Source organism: Solanum stenotomum, chromosome 1 (assembly GCF_019186545.1).
Source record: "Solanum stenotomum isolate F172 chromosome 1, ASM1918654v1, whole genome shotgun sequence".
Lineage (NCBI taxonomy): Eukaryota > Viridiplantae > Streptophyta > Magnoliopsida > Solanales > Solanaceae > Solanum > Solanum stenotomum.
This window is the reverse complement of record NC_064282.1, coordinates 50984546-51004332: the sequence shown is the minus strand read 5'-3', so window position 1 is coordinate 51004332 and position 19787 is coordinate 50984546. Positions and strand designations below refer to the sequence as shown.

The following is a 19787-nucleotide window of genomic DNA, read 5'->3' as shown; positions in this document are numbered from 1 at the left end:
AGTGTATAAAATTCTAAATGGAAGACTTGCAACTTACCAGTGACTACATTAGGAGAACCTTCTTGGTCCTCGTGAGCTTGAAGAGCATACAACGTTTTCTGGCACTGACCACCATCTGTACGAGGCATAACACCTTGCTGACTGGGGCAACCCGCTAAAGTTGCTGAAGTTGTAGACTGAGCCATGTTACTTCCTTGTCCTTGACTTAAAGATGGGTAATCCTTCAACCTATGACAAGACTAACCACACCCAAAGCACCCCTCCCTGCCGGCAAGATGCTCTCTTGGATGATTCTTACCACACTTTGGAAAAGTTGGGAAAGTTTGGTTACCTGAAGCACTCCTTTGTGACTTAGAGCCTGATGCTCTCCCTTTCTGATCCTGTTGAAACCTAGGGGATGGAGCGCTAGCTTATGAAGGTGCTGGGGTTGTAGACCTCTGCTAAAACTTTGAGCGATTTCCACCACCCGACCTCTGTTGAGAGTATTCATAATTACCCGTCCTAGCCTTTTTGGTATCCTTAGCCATTTCCCTAAGCTTATCTCCCTCAACCTACTGAGCATGTATCATTTGTCAGGAGATATTCATATATCCAAATAACATGTCATTCATTCACTCAGTCTTCACCAGATCGGATACTTCAAACCAGAACTTGCTCATTTGTGCTCTTAAATCGGCAACCATATGTGGAGAATAGCTGGAGAGCTGGGTGAAGTTCAGCATGTATTATTGGACTGACATTAAACCCTACTTCAAGTTTATGAATTCACAGGACTTAGCCTCCCTGAACCCTCTCGGGAAGAACCTGTCCAGAAAAGCTCCAGCAAAGTAGTCTTATGTCACAAGAGCTGCATCTGCACCCCTGTTGTCTTTCCACTATATGAACCAGATATGAGCCACATTCTTAAGATAGTAGGATGCAACTCCATCCTATCAGTACCTATGACTTAAATTACCTAAAGAATCTTCTTGACCTTATCAATGAAGTTATATCGTTCCTCACCAACCTTCGACCCTAGAAACTCAGAAGGATTCATAAGCACAAAGTCTCGAACTCTGGCTGCAGCTGATCAACCACTGGGGTTTGCAGGAACTGGGGTCTGCTGATTGTTCTAGTTGGCTATGGTCTGAGCTAAAAGCTGGATCACATTCTGAATTCTGCAATTGTAACCTCATTGTTCAGGACTGGAGGAACCACGTTAGCATTTCATGTGTTAGCTCTGCGAGGAGGCATGATCTGAAATGCATAACAACGGATTATAAAGGAGAAGTTGAATCACACTTTATACATGATAGGAATAACAAAAGAAGAGAAATTTTCTTAGAACACCTAGTAACCTCTCCCTCATAGGTATGGTGCGCTACATACCCATGAAAAAAGTTGTGCTTAGTGCGGCTCTCAGACACCGTAAGAATGTTGAACCTGATTCTCTCATATGAAGTTTTTCATGCCTCAAGGCTACCCCTGAGACGTAACACAGGACCTATGATCATGAGTGACCCCAAGCTAACCTTGAGTTTGACATATAATAAGCATACTAAAAAAATAAATAAGTAAATCATATACTATGCGAAAGCTAAAAACAATGGATATTTTGAATGGGGAAAATCCAACTAGTCTGAATATATATGATATCATAAGAGTTTGGTGATGAATGAAACAACACTTAACAACTCGAGCTGAATCTACTACTATTGTCTGAAAAGCATCTAGCTGAATTGAGTTTTTGGGACATGCCCCTAGCTAACTCTAACAAGACTGAAAACTTAAATAAAGACTGAAAAGTAGAGAATGTCTATTGTCCTCGAAGTATGAGGACTCACCACTAAAGCTGTTGAATTCTGACTGGGAGTCGAACTAAGAGTGATATGGATGTTGAATGCCTGAACCTACATATGTTGAATGGAATAAGAGTCTGTATACTACACTGTATACTGATGTAAATGCAAAAAATATGATGAATGCAATAAGAGTCTGACTATGGGAGGTCCAATTAACCAACATAAACCATGTGAGCTAAATGTGGAGTTTGATGTATACGCCCCATCAAGAGGACCCAATATACCTTGCCAGAGGTATAGAGGGATGACTATGGCGTGATCACTAAAACTGATGCCCAACAGAGGGGACTTATAAACCTACGCAGGCACGTAGTTTTGGGACTTAAGGGTACTTGAACCCTAGTCCAACTCGGTATTAAGTATACTCCCAGCTGAATATGAAAAGCTAAAATGCACTGAAATAATGAGTATCTCAAAGTACTAATATGCTAACTGAGTTTATGAGGATTCAATTCTCTAGTAACTTAATGGTTTTATTTATTTTTATGCTAAGACTTGGTTTATTTGTATAGTGTTGGTTGGTTCAGGTTAGTATTTGGTTCTCCCATCAGGTTGATTAGTGTTGGTGCCACTCACGACGGTCTTAGTCGTGACAATATCATCTTCGTTAGGATGATATGATTTCATTTCAAAATAATTAAGAAATTAAAATGATATTTATCTAAAATTAAACATCTACATTTAATATTTTGGTAATAAAATTTTAATTTAGGTGTTATCATACATGAGACGAGGATAAGAAATTAATACGACATGGTATGCCAACTAAGAAATCTATTGAGAGAAATGATTTTTTTCTGTTTTGGACATAAAGTTACATTTGGATGACTTTATAGGAAAAAGAATTAAAAATAATTTTAGTGAAATATTTTCCATATTTGAATGACTATTTGATTATCTCAAACACACACAAAAACCATTCAAAAAGAAGATTACATTAATTTGCCTTTAATTCTACCAACCAAAAAAGTGTTCAAAAGAAAAAAAAAAAGTAAAGACACTAAGTATATATATAGCTAGTTTCTTTTTACTCTCACTTTGCCTTCTCCGCCTTTTCTGTTCATTCTATCAGAACAAGATTCTTAATCCAGTTAAACGGCTACAAAAAAGTTTGAGGTTTACACTTATGCCTTGTTAATTTCATTGATCTATCTGAATATATATATATATATATATATATATATATCATTTCTTATCAAATTATCTAGGATGTTTTTCTTTTTTTCTTTTTCTTTGATGCTATTAATATTTTCTTACCATTTTATTGATGCAAGTTCTAGTACATCTAGGGAGAAAGAGAGGAGATCGATCATTTTGAGTTTGACCAAATTTTAAAATAAATAATTATTGATATGGTGGGAATAAATTTAACTTGTTATATAGATCTAAAGGTAGCAGCCACTGTTAACAGTTTTCTTGGACTGAGAAGTTTTTTAAATTGATTTTCTCCAAATTTCTTAATTTGTTTTAAAAGAAATTTAAATTTGAGATGAATTTTTTGATCACTAATCCAATGAATATTGAGAGATGCATGATCACAATAGATCTAAATTTGATTTTATTTGATGGATCTAAGCTTTTCATATTTTTTCCCTCTTTTTACCTAAGCATATATTTGTTTTTGAAGAATGCAAATTCTAATAAAGGAGATTTATTATCTTAGGTTTGACCATTAAAATAGAAATAATTATTGTTATTGGTGAAAATTTATTTAAGTTGTGATAGATCTAGAGGTTGTGGGCACATTAAATTTTTTTCTCAAAAACAGAGACTTTAAAAGTTGATTTTTTCCAAAATTTGTAACTTTTTCCGAAAGAAAGTTTGAATAAGACTAATTTTTTTTTATCACACATCCAATGTACTTTATAAATTGTTTGAGATGCATGACCACAAAAATAATTATTCTTGTTACGGAATATATAAATTGATGGACAAACATCTTTTACTTTGACTTTTTTTGTGTAGGTATTCTAGCACTTTGATTAAGTTCTTAAGATATTACTTGACACATAAATATAATATACTAGCAAGCTAGAGGTTTTCATCTTTTTTAAAAACCTTTTCTACTACTTCACAAAATATTTCCATCTTACAAAAGATCTTTCTACGTGTTTTTTATTTTCTACTAGAATATGGATAACCAGCACAAAGTTTGTGGTGATGAAGATGCAATGTTAATGGATGATTTAGAGGTAAGCTTTTGAAAAACATCTCTACTTATTAGGTGCTTAATATTTTTCCTTATAAGCCATATACAATATTTTTTGATAGATACTTGAACAACATTTTTATGATAATTGTGTTACGAAAGAAAAAGAATGTTCTTCTCTAGAGCTAAAACAATTTAATCATTTAACAACAACAACATATAAATACTCATACAAATAAAAATAAGTTAAATATTTTATGTTAGATTTTATTGTTGATTGATAGTGATGGTAGTTGATGATGGTAGTTGTGTTGATGGTAATAGTTGATAATTGTGAACAATGATGATGATGATTAATAAAGATGGAGTATGGTGTTAGTAGTGAATTGATTGAATTAATGAACTATAATATTTTCAGAAGCCTTCGAATAGACATGTTAATGATATGAAACTTTGTTATAGATCTAATCATTTATATCTATCCAGAGCCAACAAATTGTTGCATCATAACTAGATTTACTTAATGATTAAGGTTCAAACCTAAAAACATAGAAATTTAATAGTTGAAGATTTAAAATTAAATCTTTATTAATGCAAACATATGAGACATATATACTACTTAATACTTACTAGTAGATATCACCCATATACATATTTTTCTCTGTTGTGTATTATAACAAAAAATGATAAGTCCTCATAGAAAATCTTTTTCCTTATAATATTTAATACCTCTATTTTCAATAGTCTCAATCTATGGCATGACCAAACTATCTCAACATTGATGGACGTTTCCATATCTTTACTTGAACCTCAAGAATCAAAAGCTGATGTTGTTGAGGTAAGCTTTAGAAATCCAATTACAAGGTGTTAGTTTTTGTCCTTTTGAGATATGCATAAAAATCTTTTGATGGACTCTTGAACAATTTTTTAATGTTATTCTGTTATGAAAGAAAGAAAAATGTTCTTCTCTAGAGGTAAAATGTATGGATTGTATAACAACATCAACATTTAATTGTTTCATACAAATAAATATAAGTCTAAATTATAATCCTCAGTTTTACGGTTTTTTAGTGAAGTCCTTCATTAATGCAAAAAAATGATAGGTCTTTCAAAATAACTTTCGTCCATATAATATTATTCACCATTATAAAATTAAGGAAAAATTATGCAAAATGACAAACATCTAAAGTATATTCTGTAATATAGTTATAGCTTCAACTATTTTTAATCCATGGTTACAGTTTCACGAAACTTTGCTATTCTGTTTCCCAATTATATAAATTCAGAATTTGTATACGGTTTTAAAAAATTCATAATACATTATCATATTTGTATATTGACAAGTGTAATATACAAACGGAATTCTGAAAAATTTCAAAATATATAAATTTTAAATTTATATATACGTACCCTATTTGTATATTCGCAAGTGAAATATACAAACGGTCAAGCGAAATATAGAAACTGCAGTCTCCATAAAAAATAAAACTATAGCTACGTAGCATAATTACTGAAATTATAGCTATAGAACCTTACTATGTCTATTATCTTTTCTATTTCTGAATTTTTCTCCAAAATTAATTGCTATACTTTTAAGGAGAATTTTAAGTTTAGAGAGAAAATTTTCAAGTATCAACATAAATAAATAATTTTATTAATTTTCTTTTTTAATGTTAGTTGTCTAATGGAAGAAAGATAAGGATTTTCTTTCTAAAGATAAAGCATCGAATCGTCTAACAACAACAACATTTAACTCTTCATTAATCCCAAACAAGTTGAAATTGATTATATGAATTTTCATTTCTCCATTTAAGCTAAATTAATCACTTTATAGTCATACCAATAAAACTAAGAATAAAAAAATGTTTAATGCATACAAATAATAGTAATAATTATAGTAGTAGTATGGGAATTTCTCTAACAAGTCTAAGACCTCTTATTTGTTTTAAAATTATATACAAGATATCTAAATTTGAATGTATATTTGACTAATAAGATGTGCATTAACAATCTCTTAATAAACTACTTAATATTAAGATGATGTATTAAAATCTGAATACTAATTAATAGGGCTACTTATTTTTGATCATATATGTAAAATATTTCGTTATTTAAAATTTAATAAATACAAAGTTTTGAAAAAATGGCTAAAATGACACTAATCTATGACCGAATTTGTATTAATATACTCATACTTTATGGAGGACCTAGTACCCACTTGAATATTTTTTAAATGAATCCTTTTCACATATATGCCAAAACTCGATTGTGGAAGAATATAAAGATTCATGAGATTACATTCAAAAGTCTGTTAGATTCTTTAAGGAAAAATTGAAGGCTAAATGAAGGGATCTCCATTTTTACTTTTTCTAGAAAGTGTAAATGAGTGATAATGATCAAACCCCTTTGTTTTTACCTTTTGATCAACATATGTGTACAAACGAAGTAACTTTTTTCTTATATTTTATTTATCCCACTCGATAAATGTCAAATAAGCACTTTGAAAAAAATATTATGGGGGTCATAGGACCGCCATAAAGTCTGAGTGTGTTAGAGCAAATTCAGTCATAGTAAATGTGTATTTTCAGTCATTTTACTTGAAATGTAAGAAAACTAAAATTAATCTAATACTACATTAATAAAATATTTTTAAAAAGTTATATGATGGTTGAGGGTTGTGATGGCTAGCTGCATTGGTGGTGTATGTCAATTGAGGATGATGTATTGACTAATGATGGTGTTGTGGATAGTAGCTATTGATAGTGATGGTGGTAGAAGTTGAATGTAGTAGCTTCTTGGTGAGTGATAATTGGATAATAGTGATAACTAATGATCATGGTGATAGATGATGGTGGTTGACAATATAGAATTATGACTAGTGATGATAATTGCCGGTAAGGTTCAATGATTGTTATTCTAATGATGGTCATTGTAAATAATAATTGTAAATAGTAGTTGTTGGTGGTGTTAGCTGATTGTAATGATTTAGTATGGTGGTTTTTAAGAATGGGAGTTGTGGGTAGTTTATCTTGGCAGTTGATAGTAGTGATAACTAATGATTGTGATGATAGATGGTGGTTTACAATATATAGTTGTGACTTATGATGGTGATTGCTGATAAGGTTCAATGATTTTTGTTCTACTCATGGTTGGTATCAATAATAACTGTAAATAGTAGGTGTTGGTGGTGTTAGCTGATTATAATGATTTGATATGGTGGTCATTAAGAATAGTAGTTGTGGGTAATTTATTGTGGTTGTTGATAATTGTGAAAAATGATGATGGTGAATAAATGAAATTGGTGAATTGTTATTTTTTAAGAAATGTTTGAATAGATATGTTGATTATATTAGACAATGTTATAAATCTTAGTCATTCCTACCCATCAAATGAGTGTATCGTTAAAAAATGTACTTGATGGTTAAGGTGTGACTGAGTAGATTCCAACATAAAATGATACACACTAAATGATTGAGACTTGATTGATTAATATTAAATCTTAATGAATTGTATATCATATATAAGAGAGAACCCTAGTCCCGCCTACGTGGCTGTACCCAAGACAAAAACATGGCACACTATGAAAGTCAAACTCATGTTTATTATAGGGGCGACTGTAAGGAAAGCAGAGGCACCCAAAGGATTTTAGAAGAGTATAGTCAGGTGATCTGTGGAATGCAAGTTCAAATGGAGATATGTTGTTGTTCGAGGGGGAAGGGAGACGATTATAAGATATACGGATGCATCAAATGTGAATTGCTAGTAATGGGAAGGAGAAGAACTATAAGCTAAGAGGCTTAAGCCCGTTTCAACTATATGACGATGTTTGCATTCAACTTTGCCTTGTTGTTCATGTGTGTAAGGATAATAAACTCGGTGAGAGATACCAGATTGAGAGAGGATGAGAGATAGAGCACGAAATTCACCACCCCAGTCTGATTGGATTGACTTAATCTTAGTGTTAAACTTATTTTCCACAAGCAACTTGAATTGGAGGAAAATGGAAGCAACTTCTGATTTCAACTTCATTGGAAATCCATAGATAAAGTTGGAAAACTTATCAACAAAGACAAGAAAATATTTTTGACCTTCAGAAGATAAATGAGGAGCAAGACCCCTAACATCGACAAATAAGAGTTGTAAAATAGATCAACTTTTATTAATTGAAATTGGAAGATGTAACTTTTGTGACTTGCCGAGTTGACAAGCACTACAAATATTATTGAAATTGAAACTAAAACAAGGTAAACTATGCTTTTGTAAGACTTGATGGAGCATTCGTTTGTGGGGATGGCCTAGGTGAAGATGCCAACATGCAAATGACGTCCTGGCTGAGAGGAAAGCTGATGGTGACTTGGAGGATGATTTCAAGTAGGATGGTTGGATATTGAGTGAGAAGAGTCCATCATCACTCCGACCTGAAAGAAGAGGCGTCCTGGATGCTCGATCCTTAACAAGAAAATGAGGGGGATGAAATTCAAAAAACACGTCATTATCTCGAGAAAATCTTTGAACAGAGAGTAGACGTTTTGTGATTGAAGGGACATGAAGAATATAATTAAGCGCAATTGATTTAAAAATGATGAGAAAATAAGGAATTACCAGTGTGATGAATGGGAAGCCCTTGTCCATTTCTAATGTGAATTTGATCCATTCCTTTATAATCCTAAACATGATGCAAGTTAGATAGATCGGGGGTGATGTGATGTGTTGCGCCGCTGTCCGGATACCAATTCTGATGAGTGATAGGCGGTGACTGTTGAGACAAATATGTTGAGGCGGTCGGGTTGATTGTGTGATTATATCGCTGGAAACAATTTGGTGTGAGATGGTTCACACCATTACATATTTGACATCGCGAGCGAGAGTCAAGTGAGGGCCATGGATTTTCAGTAGATGAGCCTTCTTGATATCCTTGTCTTCCACCACGATAACCGCCTCGGCCCCTATTGTTACGGCCGCGTCCTCTATAATTATTATGGTATTATTGACACTCGCTTTGAGAGGACTGCTGGCTGAAATTTACAGAGGGATTTCCAGCCGAGTCTGGCATAGGCGAGGGTGACATTGAGAGTGATGATAATGCCTGACTATGAATAAATTCATGGCTCAATAGAAGACTTCAATTAGCCAAAAGTAACGGGTTCTTGACGAGCCAAAAGAGTGGTTATGATGTCTTTTAATTCACGCTGGAGAACTTTAAAAATATAAATATTCTGATCAGGGAGACAAATCGGACAGCAAACAACATCTCGTTTTAAGTTTTGAAGTTGCATATGAAGGTTTAGGATTCTGGTGTTTGATGTTGACAAGAAAGCAGCTGCAAGAGCATTCCAAACAACCTTTGATGTAGATAGTCCAATCATTATTGGAATCGTTTCTTCAGAGTGAGACAAGATGATGAGACTCATAATTAACTGATCTTGGTTGATCCATCAAAGATATTCTAGATTAACAACACCTTGCTCGCCATCTTTTCCTGCAATATGAGGTGTTGGGAAGATGGTACTGCCATCAATATAGCCAAAAAGATCTTGTCCTCGAAGAAAAAGAGAGATTTGTGTTTTCTAGAAAAAGTAGTAATACAAATTGTATTTGACTAGGAGACCTAACTACACTAAATAGCTATCCCTTGTCCCTAGGATTACTAGGTAGATTAGGAATCGTAGTCAAAGCAGGAGAAGAGCTACATGTTCCAATAGGATGAAACTATTTATCACATAACCAATGAATTTAGTAATCTTAATAGATGCATGACCACAACCATCATTGATCTTCTTACAAAGTGTATAAGATTGATGAACATTCATCGTTTTATTTTATATTTTGGGTATTCTATCACTTAGATTATGTTCTTAAAATGTTACTTGATACATACACACAAATTAGTAGCAAGTGAGCAATTTTTATTACTTTTAGAAAACCTTCTCCATTATTTTAGACAATTTTTTGTTTTACTAAATATCTAACTAAATTTTTCATATTTTCTTCTAGAATATGGATAAGCAACGTAAAGCTGGTGATGATAAGGATGCAATACTAATTGAAGTTCCAATATATTTTATCACACATGATGAATCAAAAGCCGATGTTTTAGAGGTAAGATTTTTAAAAGTTTCTCCAATTATAAAGTTTTTAGTTTATTTTCTTTCAAGTCAGGTACAAAAATATTTTGATGGATTCTTGAATAACTTTTAATGTTAATTGTGTGATGAAATAAAGAACAATATTCTTCTCTATATCTAAAACATATGGCTTGTATCACAACAACATCATTTAAATATGTCATACATCTAACAATAAGTTAAATATATACTCTTTCCATTTAAATTTATGTGATGTAGTTTTACTAGACACAAATATGGAAAGGCTTTGATATGTATGTTCCAAAATCATCCTTAAAATATGAAGTTTTAAATATAAGAGTACCTTTATGAATATTTTGTCAAATAAGGGAAACCAACATGGTAAAAGGTAAATAGTCTAATTAAACATTTGCAAAATAAGGACATATGTTATCTTTTTTAAACTGATTAAAAAAAAGTGTGTCATATAAATTGTGATTAATAATATTTTAAATAATACTTTTAAAGGTTATTTTCTAAGTCTAAATTATATTCTCCAATTGTGCCTTTTCTTAGTTAAGTCATGTAAAAATGATAGGTTTTTCAAGTTAATTTTAATCCATATAACATTATTTATTATTGTGAGAATATCGTGGATTAACTAGCACACAATCACAAACAAAGAATTGAGAAGAGAAAATAATACAAGGATTTAACGAGGTTCGGCTAAGCCTAATCCTCTAAGAAGAAAGCAAGGAGTTTTCCACTATGAAAGAAAAGAAGAAGTGTTTTCCTTACAATCCTCTCAAGCCTTTAAGACTACATTGTGTCATGTACCATGCTTTATAATCCCCAACTATATCTCTATATAAAATTCCAATTGTCCCAAACCTATAAGAAAAAGGTTCTCCAAATCCTAGAAGGACAATATATTTCTTTTCCAAATCTATTTGGACGAAAGGTCTTCTAAACCAATAGGGATTATGAGTTTCCTAAAATATACAAAGTAAAAATTCAGAACACAATTAATAATTATTATAGAATTAATGTCTATGATGCATGAAGAAAGTTTTTATTTTTGAGAGTGAATTTTTTTTCAAGTATTAAAAATATATAAATATATTTTTTTTTAAATTCAAACCATACATGACTTAGAAAATTACTATGGTATGACCTTGGTACAAAACTCGTGAGGTTACAAAGGAAATCAAACATATACCCTTGATTAAACTCACCACATACGAAGTCTTTTGAACCCTTTATACCCATATAATAAATATTAGATTAATAAACAACCATGTGAGATGAAATGATAATATGAAAGAAAGTTCAAACTTTGTTTCTACATGAAATTTGAATTTTTAAATTGTATTTTCGGCTCATAAATATAAGCCCCCCCGTAAGTTATGAAAACTATCAAAAGTACCCCAATTCTTTATTTTTACAATCATACCAAATAAGTAAAAGTTCATGACAAAAAGAACAATACACTATAAAAAAGTTATTCTAAAAAATATATAATATTTATTGATCACACTTTAATTTTGTTCAATGAAAAGATAACATTAATAATGAGTTGTAGTAGACTTTAATTTTATTCAAGTACTCTTTAATAAAATTGACCATGGTCAATATAATTAGTAACTATATCATCATGTTCACATTTTGTAATTATTTCATTAGTCCTTTGGTATTCTCGCAAAAAATTATGTAGTTATATCATTATTTTTTATATATAAAACATAAATTTGTGGGTCAATATTTGTATTTGAAAAATGTGAAATCATGATATGAAATTCTCAAATCAAGCTTTTTGGAGAATTTGAGATTTCATCTCATAATTTAAAATCACGAGATTTAATCACTTATCAAAATGCTTATTTTCATCTAATGATTTAAAATTACAAAAGGAAATTGCATGTCTAAACGCCTACTAACTAAACATGGTAAATTTTGATGAAAGTTGAACAAACTTTGAATTAACATAGAGCACTTGACTTACTATAATTACTCCCCTCAAACTATGTTATAGATAAATATATTAAAATATAAATTAGTTTGTGTGACCATTGAAACTATAATTTCTTTACAAGAACAGAAAGTAAAATTTTCTTTTTATGTGAAGATGCTAGAAAAGTTACTAAGAAGTTTGAGTTTCTCAAGAAAATCATTGCACTTGTTATTGAAATCATAAGACTTATGGAAAAACATATATTTCTTTATCTTTTGTGATATTCTAGAACTTTTATTAATTTCATATTTTCTACTAGAAAATGGATAAGCACTACAAAGCTGATCGTAGAGATGCAATAATGGCTATTCCCATATCTTCTATTGCACCACAAACTAGTGTCTCATTAGTAAGCTTTGAAATTTTTTCTCTATTGCTTAACATACTTATTATAAGGTGTTTAGTTTTTTTCAATTAAGACATGTATACAAATCTTTTGATCTATTCGGTAATAACTTTTCTATTTCATATGTTCTACTAGAAAATGGATATGCACCTCAAAATTGATCGTATAGATGCAATAATGACAGTTCATATATCTTCTATTGCACCACAAACTGGTGTCTCATTGGTAAGCTTTGCAAAAACCTTTACTGTTTAACATACTTATTATAATGTATTTAGTTCTTTTTTCTATTAAGACATATATACAAATCTTTTGATCTGTTCGGTAATAACTTTTTAAATCTTAGTTATCTTATGGAAGAATGATAAAAAAAATCTCATGCTAAAATATCTAAGTCGCATAACAACAACAACAACATTTAACTATATCTTAATCCAAAAAAAAATAAAATTGGCTATGTGAATTCTCATTTCTCTATTTAAACTAAACTAATCGGGCTATAGTGACATAAATAATAATAAAAGTAAAATAGTAATTTAAATACATATAGATAATAGTAATAGTAGTAGTAGTATTAGAAGTTCTCTAGCAAGTTTAACGCCTCATTTCAATTTTATGATTATATATAAGATGTCAAAATCTGAATGTATACCTGAATGATAAGTTGTGCATGAATCTTTGAATAAACATTTTTGTATTAAGATGATGTAATAAGATTTGAATGCTAAAATATAAGACTGCTTATGATTGTACATCTCTCAATTTAACAATTTCCTAAGAAATAGAATCTTTTTAAATTAGTTTTCACCAAAAATATTAATTTAGATAGAATAAAATTCTAATTGAGGATGAAACTTTTCATCTCACATCCAATTATTTAGTGAATCTTAAGAGATGCATAACCACAACCATCATTGATCTTGTTACAAAATGCATAACATTGATAGTCAAATATATATATATAGTTTGTGTGCGTGTGCATATGTGTGCGCGCGTGCTTGCGTGTGTGTAAATTCCTAGCAAGCGAGTAATTTTGATCTTTTTTTTTGAAAGCCTTCTCAATTACTACAAATTATTTTTTTCATACTTTCGACTAGAATATGGATAAGCAGTATCGAGATGATGGTAATGAGGATGCAACATTAATGGACGTTCCGATATCTTTTATTGCACTGGAAAAAGCAAACGCTGATTTTTTGCAATTTCGCTTTGGAAAATTTCCTCCAATGATAAGCTGTTTTTTTTGTTCCTTTTAATACATATACGAAAATCTTTTGATGCATACCTAAACAAAATTTTAATGCTAATTGTTTTTTGAAAACAAGAAAAATGTTCTTCTCTAAAGTTAAAAGATATGATCTGTATCACAACAATATTTAAATATGTCATGTCAATAATAATAGTAATAAACAACAAGAAACCTAGTGTAATCCGACAAAATGGGTTATGAGAAGAATAAAGTGTACACAAACCATATTATTACCTTTGAGGTAGAGTTGTTGTTTCTGATAAACCCTTAGCTCAACAAAACATAGTCCAAAGAAGTGTGTGTGTCTATATAAATATAAATATATATATATATATATATATATATATACATAATTTGTGTGCGTGTGTGTGTAAATTCCTAGCAAGCGAGCGATTTTGATTTTTTTTGAAAGTCTTCTCAATTACTCCACACAATTTTTCATTTTGAAAAATATCTAATTATTTTTTTTATACATTCGACTAGAATATGGATAAGTAGTACCGAGTTGATGGTTATGAGGATGAAACATTAATGGACGTTCTGATATCTTTTATTGCACTGGAAAAAGCAAACACTGATGTTTTGCAGGTTCACTTTGGAAAATTTCCTCCAATTATAAGTTGTTTTTTTTTGTTCCTTATAATATATATACAAAAATCTTTTGACGAATACCTAAACGAAATTTTAATGTTAATTGTTTATTGAAAACAAGAAAAATGTTCTTCTCTAAAGTTAAAAGATATGATTTGTATCACAACAATATTTAAATATGTCATGTCAATAATAATAATAATAATAATAATAGTAATAATAATAAACAAACCTAGTGTAATCAGACGAAATGGGGTATGAGAAGAATAAAATGTACACAAACCTTATCATTACCTTTGAGGTAGAGTTGTTGTTTCTGATAAACCCTTAGCTCAACAAAAAAAAATCCAAAGAAGTGGGTGTGTGAATATATATATAATACTTATAAAGGTCATCTAGTAAGCGAATTCTAGAGTTTCATTCAAAATTAACTGTACAAATATGTCGGAAACAGTTTTAGGCCTGACATAGCCTTCTAGATAGAAGTAGAAGAAACACACTTCATTGTGTTGATCTTTTAGAATATAAAATATTGATGCTCCAATATCTTGTGTACCCCTTGATGACAAAATGTTGATACTCCCCACTTTGTCTAGATAATTACCTTTTCAGAATAGATATTGGATAAGTTTGAATTCCATAAATATTGTTTTGGTTGCAGAATGAGATTGTACCAAAAAATATGCATACACATACATTTGAACAAAGAAGGCAAAATTCGATCATCAATAATATTTCTCGTCCAGGTGGCTCAATAATAGATTATGTAAGTTTCCTTTTGACTAATCTGCATGTTTCCCTGTCAACAAAATTGATTATGTATATTTTTTTTGATGAGATTGTGAAAAAATAAGCATTTAATAATTATTGATAAGCAGGTCTACCTTCATTTGGAGACAAACAAAAAGTTTCGATCTTTGATAGAAGTGTATAAATTTGTTGTATATGGGGAAGTTCCTGAAATAACAAAGAAATCAAGAGAAAATGAAGAAACATCACAGGTTAGCTCAAAAACATTATATTAGAATACATAATGAGATTAACTCTTTTATACATTATCATTAATGATTTAATTTGCAGGTGACACTGAGACGTAAACCACATGTGCGCGGTAAAAAGTTGATCACAATTTATGTAGTTGGAACATGTACTAAGTCTTATAATGGGGTATACATTAAAAATCGGGGAGAAGCTAACTACTTATCTGAACGTGACATCCCTTCCAACATTGGTAAGCTAGATACTATATATATTGATATTATGGTTGTTGTTTTAACGTTCATTATCTTTGCCTTCGTTGATTTTTATAATTTTGTAATTTTTTTATGGCCAGAAAAAAAGAGAAAAAGAGTAAATGAAGATTTTTATGGGCATCAACAAGTGAACTTGGGAGATGATGCAACACGTGTCAACTCAGGAAATGCTACATTAAGTACTCCAATGCAGTCTTTTTTTATCTTTGGGATTTTGAGCTCATACCCGAGGCACACAATGGAAATCTTTCCTAGAAAAATTGTTATTGTATTAGTTATTGAAATGAATATCTCTGAAAGTTATCTTTCTTAGGTTATTTATGAAAACTATTGAATTCTGACTTTGTATTGTAATGTGCATTATATTTAAAGTTTGGTTTTACCATTTTAAGACTAACAATTTGGTTTCGAAAAATTTATAGTACTCTTTTTGTCCTAATATTATTGTTCATATTAGCAAGATAAAAAATAATAAAATTTGTTGAAATGTTGATTGAACTTCTTCCTCCTCCTCTTCCTCTTCTTATTCCTCTTCTTCTTTAATAACACAATATCAGCGTACCGTGATTTTTGATAATACTAATATGATAGAGGGCTTCAGAAAATCATTATACTTTTGCCTAGGAGAGATAAAGTCGTCATATATAATGTTATATTTTCTCCTAAGTTTCGAAGAAACTTGTTGATTTTTAATGATATTCATAAAAATGATTATCATATCAAGACAATGGATGAAATGTATCTAGAATATTTTCTTATCACCAAGAATGTCTATGAGAAAACATGTGTTATATATAAGTTCCCTTCTTTAACTTCTAGCTTGTATTGTACAAATATTAGTGGAATTGAGGCACATTTTATATTAAATAAAAAATTTACTAATCCCATTACTTTTGTAGTTTGGCATTATCGTGTGTGACATCCTGGATTTATAATGATAAGATGAATTATAAGAAAATCAATTGAACATTCATAACATGAAGATTCTTTTATATGGTGAATTTTCTTATTTTTTATCAAGACAAGTTAATTATGAGAATATAACCAATAAAAGTTGTGATTGAGCCCCCTACATTTTTATAACATATACATGAGGATATTTGTGGACTTATTCATCCACTTGGATCGTTTAAACACTTTATGATCCTAATAGGTGCTTCTTCTAAGCGGTCGCATGTCTGGCTATTGTAATCTCATAGTTTGGCCCTTGAAAAATTGTTGGGACAAATATGAAGATTATAAGTATAGTCTGATAATAAGATCTAATTTATTTGCCTTCATAATGCTGTGAAGCTTTCATCCCATATTTTTAAAGATTATTGCCTATTAATTAGATAAAAATTGAACATGTCGTAGCTCATGTACATACTTAAAATGGCTTTGTTGAGTTATTAATTAAACAACGGTAGTTGATATCAAGATCATTATTTATGAAAACTAGATTGTCCATATTTATGTGGGGTCACACAATTCTGCATGCTAAAACACTTGTTTGTCTTAGACCGATATATTATCATATGTTTTCTTTAATGTTGTTGATTTTGGATGAAAAACTAGAATGGACGGGAGGGGGGGATTCTATGCCTAGAGGTCAGTTTATTTCTTATATGTGTTATGACTCGTTCCCGTTGTTATGAAAAAGCCAATGGGGAAGGAATTTGGGCTAGAAAACTTATGAGTAGTAACTTGGAAATTTCTAGCCTAGGCCAAACTTGGATGAAATCCAGGTGAGGTCTAGGGAAATCTGGTAATGGATGAGGGATTTAATTGTGAGTTTAATCACACGAGTGGATAGCTAAGAGGTTAAGGAGCCTGTATGGATTTACGGAATCAAATCTAGGCGAGTGGAACTCCCGAAACTGATCTTAGCGTGAAAGGGTAGTTTTAGAATGTCCCGGTTTAAAGGTGTTTTGTGAAATGGGATCTTGGAACTCAAATTCTGAGGTTTTATCCCCGTCCAACCCGCTGGGGAGGGATTAATGTCGCCAGGGCCGGGCCACTTTGGCAGGATAGGACCCACTGTGGTGGGCCTGTCGAGACTTAAATCAGGAAAAACCCCAAAAATCGTTATTTTCTACAAAACTTCATTCTTGAGAACTAGGGGACGACCCAAGACAGTTTCTTATCAGATTTCCATGATTTCTCTTACTAAAGGTAAGTTAATTACTCCCGTAATATGTATTTCTATTCCTAGAACTTAGAATCCTCGTTAATTATAGTTGGGGGAGGGTTTTGGCCTGACGATTAATGGTGGCAAAAGCCCTAGTTGAACATTAGGATCATGGGTTTGGCCTTGGGTTGATATATTGATATAATCTGGGTAAATTAGGCCTTGTGTATGATACTTGCGTTAATTACTAGTTTATAGACCAAGAACAATTTGAAAGACTTCAAAAAGGGAAGGGTCAGGTGTCTTAGGAGTATTCAGGCTTAGTTTCGAGGTAGGTTATGGTTTGACTTCTTGTTATGTTATATATGTTTGTTCATTGCTTCATTGTATGCATGTATGTATGTGAATAGGGAAACACAAACCGAATCATATGAAATGATTATGTGTGAACAATTACATCCCATGAACCTATTGCTTGACTGTGATTATGTGCACAGTTCATTTTGGCGTGATTGTGATTGTGGTTGTTTTGACTAGACCGAGTGTCACGTTCTGACACATATATTGGACCGGGTGTCACGTTCAGACACATATATTGAATTGAGTGTCACGTTCTAACACATATATTGAATCGGGTGTCACGTTCCGACACATGTATATTGGATCGGGTGTCACGTTCCGATACACTAGCCGTTTGGGTATGGGTTCCATGAGATAACCACTTCTGATTATTACATATATAATTACCTATGGTTGTTGGGAAATTGTATGTTGCTCCTAAAATGATGATTGCATTATGCATTATGTATATGTGTGTTTACTGTGATGTAATGACTTGTTTGTATTACGCTACTAGAGTAGTTGTGTGACCCTTCCAGAACATAATGGTTTTGTGTATTGATACTGCACTTGCCCTTTCTTTGTTGAGTACAAGACAACTTCAGGCGGCTACTGACAGACCTCAGCTAGGAGATCTTTGATCGAGATCGGATTCAAGGGTGAACCAGTTCTTTCAGGCTGCCATAGATCCATCACTAGTTTAGTCCATTCCTTTCAAGCTCAAACTATATGTTTAGGTTGTTTATATTTAGTTTTCGAGGTTCCACCCCTTTTTCTTAGTCTTGTTGGTTAATAGAGTTTCGGTACTATGACTAGGGGTTGAATTTCTGCAATAGTGTGTTTGTTAGACCTTCGAAGTTTATGGGAACTCCGTATTTTATTTGGTCATTTAAATCTGCTTCTGTATCTTTAAATGTTTTAGTTTTCTTAAACTTGCTTAGTTGGGTTGTAGTAGTGGTTCTCCCACTGGAGGGTTGGTGTGGGTGCCAATCACGACGGTCTGGGTCGTGACAAAGTTGGTATCAGAGGCCTAGGTCGTGACAAAGTTGGTATCATGTCCACCATTCGACATGAACCCTATTTTGAGAAGTCTTTTACATCTTTTTCTAAACTTATTTTAAGGCTTGAGCACTTGAGTTGAGAAAGAGTAGACTCAAGTTCATTTTTCCTTAAAATGATATGGGAACTAAGTATTCCCAAGAGTAAATGTTTTCACATTTAAAAGAAGAGGAAACTGAGATTTCCAAAAGAGTTTTGAGTGATAGCGTTCAAATATACTTCTTGAAAAGAAATATAAACGATCGTATGCAATATATTTACCCAACTATGAGTCGGGGTCGATCCCACAGAGAATATGGAAGAATATTGTCAATAGTAAATATTTAACTCGATAGTCGTTATAAATATGGGGGATTTAAAATTGAAATAAAATAAAATAAAAATAATAAAAAGATAGCTTTGAACTAAGTATTTATTTATATTCAGATTATGAAAAGTAAATAGGAATGTGTTCCCCATAAGCTCATAACGCAGTAATCCTAATAATAGTAATCCTTTTCTAGTGTATTACATGCAAAGTGATAAGTCAGGTATCTCTAAATCCTTGGTCCGGCATCTAGAGAATTCCACCCCGCACCTTGGTCCGGCTACGTGTGTATAATTTACTAACCCTTACCTTTACCTCATATTAGACATCATAATCGATGTTTGGCTTAGTTATTACTTCGCACCAATCGACACTAGCCTATTAGATAATATCACACTAAATCTATGTTGATAATTCTTTTCTTGTTAATTACCTCCTTGGTCCGGCAAGTAGTAACAAGGCGAGTT

General features: G+C 31.6%; 1 pseudogene; it reads left to right on the top strand.

Moving 5' to 3' along the window:
- The first annotated feature begins 211 nt into the window (after positions 1 to 211).
- LOC125854048 (uncharacterized) lies at positions 212 to 15760 on the top strand (annotated as a pseudogene).
- The last annotated feature ends 4027 nt before the right edge of the window (positions 15761 to 19787 follow it).